Source organism: Poromitra crassiceps (assembly GCF_964638095.1).
Source record: "Poromitra crassiceps genome assembly, chromosome: 4".
In the NCBI taxonomy this organism is placed as follows: Eukaryota; Metazoa; Chordata; class Actinopteri; order Beryciformes; family Melamphaidae; genus Poromitra; species Poromitra crassiceps.
The window spans coordinates 37695478-37702110 of record NC_139626.1 but is presented as its reverse complement, the minus strand read 5'-3'; the positions used below and the strand labels follow the sequence as shown (position 1 = coordinate 37702110).

The 6633-nt window shown below is 44.1% G+C and overlaps 1 protein-coding gene across 1 annotated transcript in view; it reads left to right on the top strand.

The window, feature by feature from the left end:
* Nucleotides 1-222: 222 nt before the first annotated feature.
* Nucleotides 223-6633, top strand: part of smox (spermine oxidase) — a 33270-nt gene continuing 26859 nt past the window's right edge. Inside the window, exon 1 of the mRNA XM_083634682.1 lies at nucleotides 223-344. The gene's annotated coding sequence lies outside the window, so the exon portion shown is untranslated. The remainder of the gene's footprint in view (nucleotides 345-6633) is intronic.

Below are 6633 nucleotides of genomic sequence, written 5' to 3'. Positions count from 1 at the left end.
ACACACACACACACACACACACACACACACACACACACACACACACACACACACACACACACACACACACACACACACACACACACGAATGTATAGCAGGTCAGCAGCATCACAGAGCAGGCGGTCTTTGGCGTCGTCATCGTCTCATATTTATTAATCAGGAGGCAGTACAGCGGCCAGGCTGATCGAGGCCAGGCACAAACTGGCTGCTTCTGGTTTCAAGGCACACACATAAATACAAAGAGCGGAGCCGGCGGAGTCTGAGGGAAAAGCCACGGCACAAAGGAAACAGCGGAGCACTCACTCACTGAGGTTTGAAAGCTGAAGACCAGCAGCAGAATCAGGTAACCAGTAGATCTTAGCTACTAACGAACTAACTATAAACACGTTTTAACTCACTGGTGATGAGGACTGAAGACAGCGGACCGCGGTGCTGATTCCGCTGATAGAAAGAAAGGCAAAAGGCTACATCGGTTCATGTTGTGAGCGTCAGTAGGCTAAACAGCGTATTTACTGTAGTTGTCTGTAGGCTACTGTAGCCTTTATAAGCATAGATGCGTTATTCCGCTGTCAAATATCAACGAGTTTAACAGCAAAAACGACGAATATAAACAATAATATCTCGCAGTGCAGCTGTCACATTAGACCAAACGGTATAGATTAGGAGTTTGTGATTTAACGGGACGCCGGTTGGAGATATAGAGGGGATAATAACGTTATGTTAGTATTGTTTTACCTTTTCTCAAATTGTGTTGCATTCCAGTTTTCTTCTGACTCCGCCACACGCTGTCTTCCACGGAGATTTAATCAGAACAATTCACTGAACTTGCTTCTTTGTTACACATTGCTGAGAGACTTTGGCATCAGCTGCTGCTTCATTACGTGGCAGCGGTGACCAGCCACAATGCTATAGTTTTCCAGGCCAATAGAGAGAAAGAGAGTGGGTTGTGTTTGATGGATTATCATTTGTTTTCTTTCTTTCTTTCTCTTTCTTTCTTTCTTTCTTTCTTTCTTTCTTTCTTTCTTTCTTTCTTTCTTTCACACATTTTAGAGATGTTCACACAATTTCGTTGATGTTGTCCTTTTGGTCCCCTTTTGATGGGGAAACCCCTGGAACCCCCTCGAGGACCCCTGGGGGGTCCCTGGATCCCACTTTGAGCACCACTGCCATATGCTATATTAGGACAGTAAAAGTACCTTCAGGATATTTTCTATTCCCTTTCATGTCAGTGACTATCCTGGGCTTGGCTATAGTTGGCTTCATTTCTGTGGAAAATATCTACCCAACCAATAATTCACTTTTAGGATTCTTTGTTGTTAGGCCCTTGATAGCCTCACTCAACGTGAGACTCCGCCTGCTGCTGAGTCTCAGATTTAGGACGCCATATTTTCACGGGCTCCAGACCCATTCACAAAGTCCCTACTTTTTCATACATGTTTATGTTAGCATGTGGTCCCTCCGAATGTGATGATCTGCTTGTCATCTCCACTTGTGAATGAATAACGCATTAAGGAGACTGCACTTCCTAAACTTGTGTTTACCTTAATGCCATTATTACTTACTGCAATCCCAGCACAGTCTTCCCCTGTTTATTTGGACTGAGGATGACATCAAGTGCACTCTACAGTTAGCAGGGTGGTGGTGGTGGTGGAGGAGAGAGGGACGGGGACGGGGATGGGGGGGGGATCTCTTCTCCAGCATCCCAGCTTGGAAACATCAGAGCTGGGAGAGAGGTGTGGAATGTCTGGCCTTTGGCACGAGGGCCCCAGACCACTCTGCTTTTTCGACGTGGTAGGAAGCAGTAGGAAGTGGTGGGACGTTAGCTGCCATGCTGGCACTCTCAGGGGGGACAGACAACTGGAAACGGCACAAATGCAGATGTAAGTGCGGATAGCTGGAAAAGGGCCCGTGTCCAGACGGAAAGGAGAGGGACTGGGAGGGGGGAAGCAGGGCGTATAGGCTATTCAGGGAAAAAGACGGGAGGCGGTGGGGTCACGGAGACTCACAAACAGCCACTTTTAAAGGCATTCCCTCTGAAGGCCTGCCCAGCCCTTGAAAAGGCCACTGTCAGACGTAGATTGCCATTTCTAGGTCAATTGTGGCCATGCCCCTCCTCCCATCCAGCCCCCTCTCTACTCAAGGCGGGCCCACGCAGCAATCTGTAGCGTGGTAAGCGTGGAGCGCCGGTGACGTGATGTGGCAACAGTGTTAACCAACCAGCCGTGGAATGACAAGTAGCCAGGCAGGGATGCCTGATCTGTGTGTGTGTCAGAGAAGCTATGCACACAGTGTGTGAAGTGATCAAACACTCCCTATGAGTGCATTTAAATCTGTCATTCGTATATAGCTGTTGCTGTACGCACATCATAGCTCCCCCTCTCTGCACAAGCACACATAGAGATCCAAAGTAAACCTCACTTCCTGCTTCAGCATGCGCACCGTGGGGTTTCATCCGCCATTTTATTTCCCATAGGCATTTCGTAAAAATCCCTGGGACGTATGCTGAAGCAGGAAGTGACGTCGACTTTGGCTCTCTATTTATAGCATCAGGTTCACAACAAGCGGCAACCTCCGTCTTGGAAAAAGGAAGCCAATGTAGAAGTGCCAAAAAAACTGCAGTTCCTCGAATGGCCACTTGATGCTGACTCCAAAAGGTGAATTTATATATAACTCACCCGTTTATACAGTCTATGGCTGCAAAAATAAGTCCAATTGTATAGAAGCCAATGGGAAAATGACCCTAGCATACTTCTCATTTGATTCATGACCTCAGTAAACACTTTCCTAGTGACGTATGCTCTCAATGGCCAGTTTCAAGTCTTCTTCTGTGCAGCAGGATGTTCATTTTAAATCGCATATCGAGTCAAATAGACAATAAAGCAGACTGTTTTGGGGCGTGATTGTCAGGTCGCCTGATCAGTGATCGCGCAGCTCGCCGATCACAGACCAATAGCAGGCGGTGCTGCGGCAGCAAAAAGAAAGACAAAAAAAAGATGGCGATGGTCAAAATGCCAAACTTGAGGCTGTAAAAGAGTCCACAAACCAATGGGTGACGTCGCGGTCCATGTCTTTTATAGTCTGTAGTTCACACGAAATAAATAAAGAGGAGTCCCGCACACTGTCAATTACTTGCAAAAAAAACTTTATTTAACGACGTTTCGCTCTATCGACCTTCATCAGGTTAAAACCTGATGAAGGTCAATAGACCGAAACGTATTTCGTATGTACTGCATCTCCGACGCACCTGCCTTCAAGAGATTGAAGGTGTGCATCAGCTCCTTCTGACTATAGTCTGTAGTTCACAACCAGCATTACAGACTTACTGAATGCTATGGGTGGACCGTTGTTTGTTAAATCAAGCAGGGCTGACACAAACAGAATAACAGCACAAACACACTGGATTCGCAAGCGGGGCCGCACGTAAATTCAGCTTGAGTAGGAGCCTGGCCATTCACACCAGAAGCGCTCTGTTTTGCTCCGCCTTGTTCACAGTCTTTTCCTATGATAACACATCACAAGCAAACCACCCACAACTTGGTAACATTTTGGTGTGTTTCTGACACGTCACTACACACAGAGACTGTTTTTTGTGTTGAAACTTTTCCATGAAAAATACATTTTCAACATATCTATGTTGTGTAGCTAATATATTTAAGACACATCTGAGTCACCTCTCAACACAATGTGCTACTAAAAAATATGTTCGTGTCAATAGGTGTTATTACTAGTTTATATTTACACAGGATCTTTTTCTGCACTTAAGAAAAACAAAACAATATGTGGATTGTAAAGCTGAGCCCTTTATCGACTGCATCCCCAACAGTAGCATAGCATAGCGGCCGCTCAGCCAGACTTGTTGAGCTGGTGGTTCCCTCTCGAACACCTTAGTCAACAGTCTGCGGTCAGCTGATAGACAGAGAGGAAGATGCTCAGCTGATAGACAGAGCGGAAGATGCTCTGGGGAAACCTTTGTGCAGCTTACACAACAGTTTCGCAAACGTCAAAGTTCAAGAAAGGTCGAGTCATTTCTCAAGTCAGAATCCGCCTTATTGGCCAAGTGTGTACACATGCAAGGAAGTTGACGCCAGTCTGTGTTGCTCTCAAAGTACTCGCACACAGAAAAAAGGTATGCACAAGTTCAAACAAACGAGGCAAGGAATTTAAACGTTTACAAAATGTTGTGTTAACTACTATACTAAGTGTGGTGTAAAGTGTCTATTTTAAATATGTATATTTAAAATAGTGTATATGTACAGTAGTATAATGTATAAATAAGCCACACAGAATCATAAACAAAGGCTTATAAAACGGCTCTCTCAAATCAAGCAATCTGATTGGTTCACAGCCATTGTATAAATCCAATAACCGAGTCCAATAACCCATGGCCATGGGTTATTGGACTCGGTTATTGGTTGCCATGGCAACTCTCTTACTAAAAGCCTTTGGTTTAAAAAAAAACAAATGGCGGAGACAGCTGTCAGATCCTTGTGAATCGATCTTCGCTTATAACTTTACTAATACTTCGCAGAAAATGATGTTTTGTACAAGAATAGATGCGGGCTAATGTCTTCTTTGCAAAAGAAAGGCTGTTAACTAGGGGTGGGAATCGCTGAGTAGCTCACGATACGATATCGTCACGATACTTGGCCCCCGATAACGATATTATCACGATACAGCGATACTGCGATAATCGATATATTGGAAGACGATACATCACGATACCTGTGTAACTGAAGAGAAAAAAATACCCCTAAAATGCAAGAAGCAGGTATTATGTATTTATTAGCAGAATTGACATGAACTCTCTCAGAGTTCACTCACTCACTCATACCATTTTCGATACCACGGAGGAAAAGTTACACATTAAGTCTTTTTATTATTATTATTAAAACAAGAAAACCTATATAACCTACCTACCTATATAATTTCTAAAAGATATTAATGATCAAACATTTCCATTCATGTAGCCTACAGTATTTATGTTTTTGTTTCAACTACAAACATAAATAAACGTCAACTTGAAACTATGTTTCAACTACCACACACAGCATAATATTTTAGCCTGTTTATTAAAAAAAAAAAAAAAAAAAAAATTTTTTTTTTTTTTTTTTTAATAAACATATCGATACTTGGTGCCAGTGTATCGATAACGTATCGCAAGTGGAAATATCGCGATACCGTGAGTATCGATATTTTGTCCCACCCCTACTGTTAACCCCGCATTTAACTCCGCATTTAACCCCGTAACGTTAGTTGGTGTCAGCTTTGCAGAGAGCATTCAGCTTCTCAACAAGCGCTGAGAATGCAGCGCTGCGGCTCGAGCTGCCTGTCGGGGTTTCCAGAAAAATCTCAGCTACTCAGAAAGCGCCAGGATTGGCCAATGTCAACTTCAGTCTCCAGAACGATCCAATCAAATCACCCGCATGTTCTTGCGGTCCCGCCTTACAGTAGTGTTTCAACTGACTCTATCAGAATGACATGCCAGTCGGAGTCGGACTTATAGTATTATTATTATTATTATATTATCATACTTGGAAACCGTTTTATAAAAGCAATATAGCACTCGAGCAGCGTGTGTTGTGGAATATATCCTGCTGATAAACTGTTATCCCACTCGGCCTGCGGCCTCGTGGGATAACAGTTTATCAGCAGGATATATTCACCACAACACACTTGCTCTCGTGATATATTGCTTAATTATACAGATATATTTACAGATATTACACAGTCATACCGTTCAATGTGAACGAGGCTTTGAGTCAGACATTGCTCAGTTATTTCACAGTAAACATACATCAAATTGTGTGTGTGTGTGTGTGTGTGTGTGTGTGTGTGTGTGTGTGTGTGATCCTCCCATGCCCTACGTCCTACCAGTGAAAGTACTCGCTGTCAGGTGAAAAGAAGCAGCTGACGACTGCACATGTATCAGAGGAGGCATGTGCTACTAGTCTACGGCTCTCCCCAGATCAGCAGAGGGGGTGGAGCTATGGCCGGGTGTCACAGGTTGAGCTGTGTATCAGATACCCTTGGTTAGGAGGACTGTCATATCATTTATGTTATCTGTCGAGTGATGTATGATATTTAAATTTACGTCTTTGCACCAGAGTGTCAAATGGGAAGTGGGAGTGGCTTATGATATAGTATATGACGTGGCATTTCAGGTGCGCGAGGCTCTCTCTGCTGAGTGAATCAAGCCAAGCCACGGATTCTCTGTCGCCCTCATTCCCTAGTCGTCTTCCCTCCGTTTTCACGTGCGGGTGTCAGTGTGATACTTATTTTTCAAGAAGCGTCTTGTGAGCGGAGGCTGCCTGTATCTGGCCTCCACACCACCGACAAGCCAGGCCGTCTATCGGTCATCACCCCAACCTGTCCAGGTACGCTGCTCCCGTTTTGTTGACTTCTTGTTTGATAATTCTGTGCAAAGACGTTCTGTTATTGTTGTAGCAGGTCTGGTTCGTTTAGACACGAGCCTGATTCTATTTTTGAGAACCGCACCTGTCACACCGGGACAGCAGGGAGAATTGGCCAAGTACAATTGGGGGGAAAAAAATCCAGAAAAAACAATAAACAAACAAAAAAATCTGTCCTTAGAAGTGTCAATAGGCAGAATACGGGGTATGAAGATGGAAATA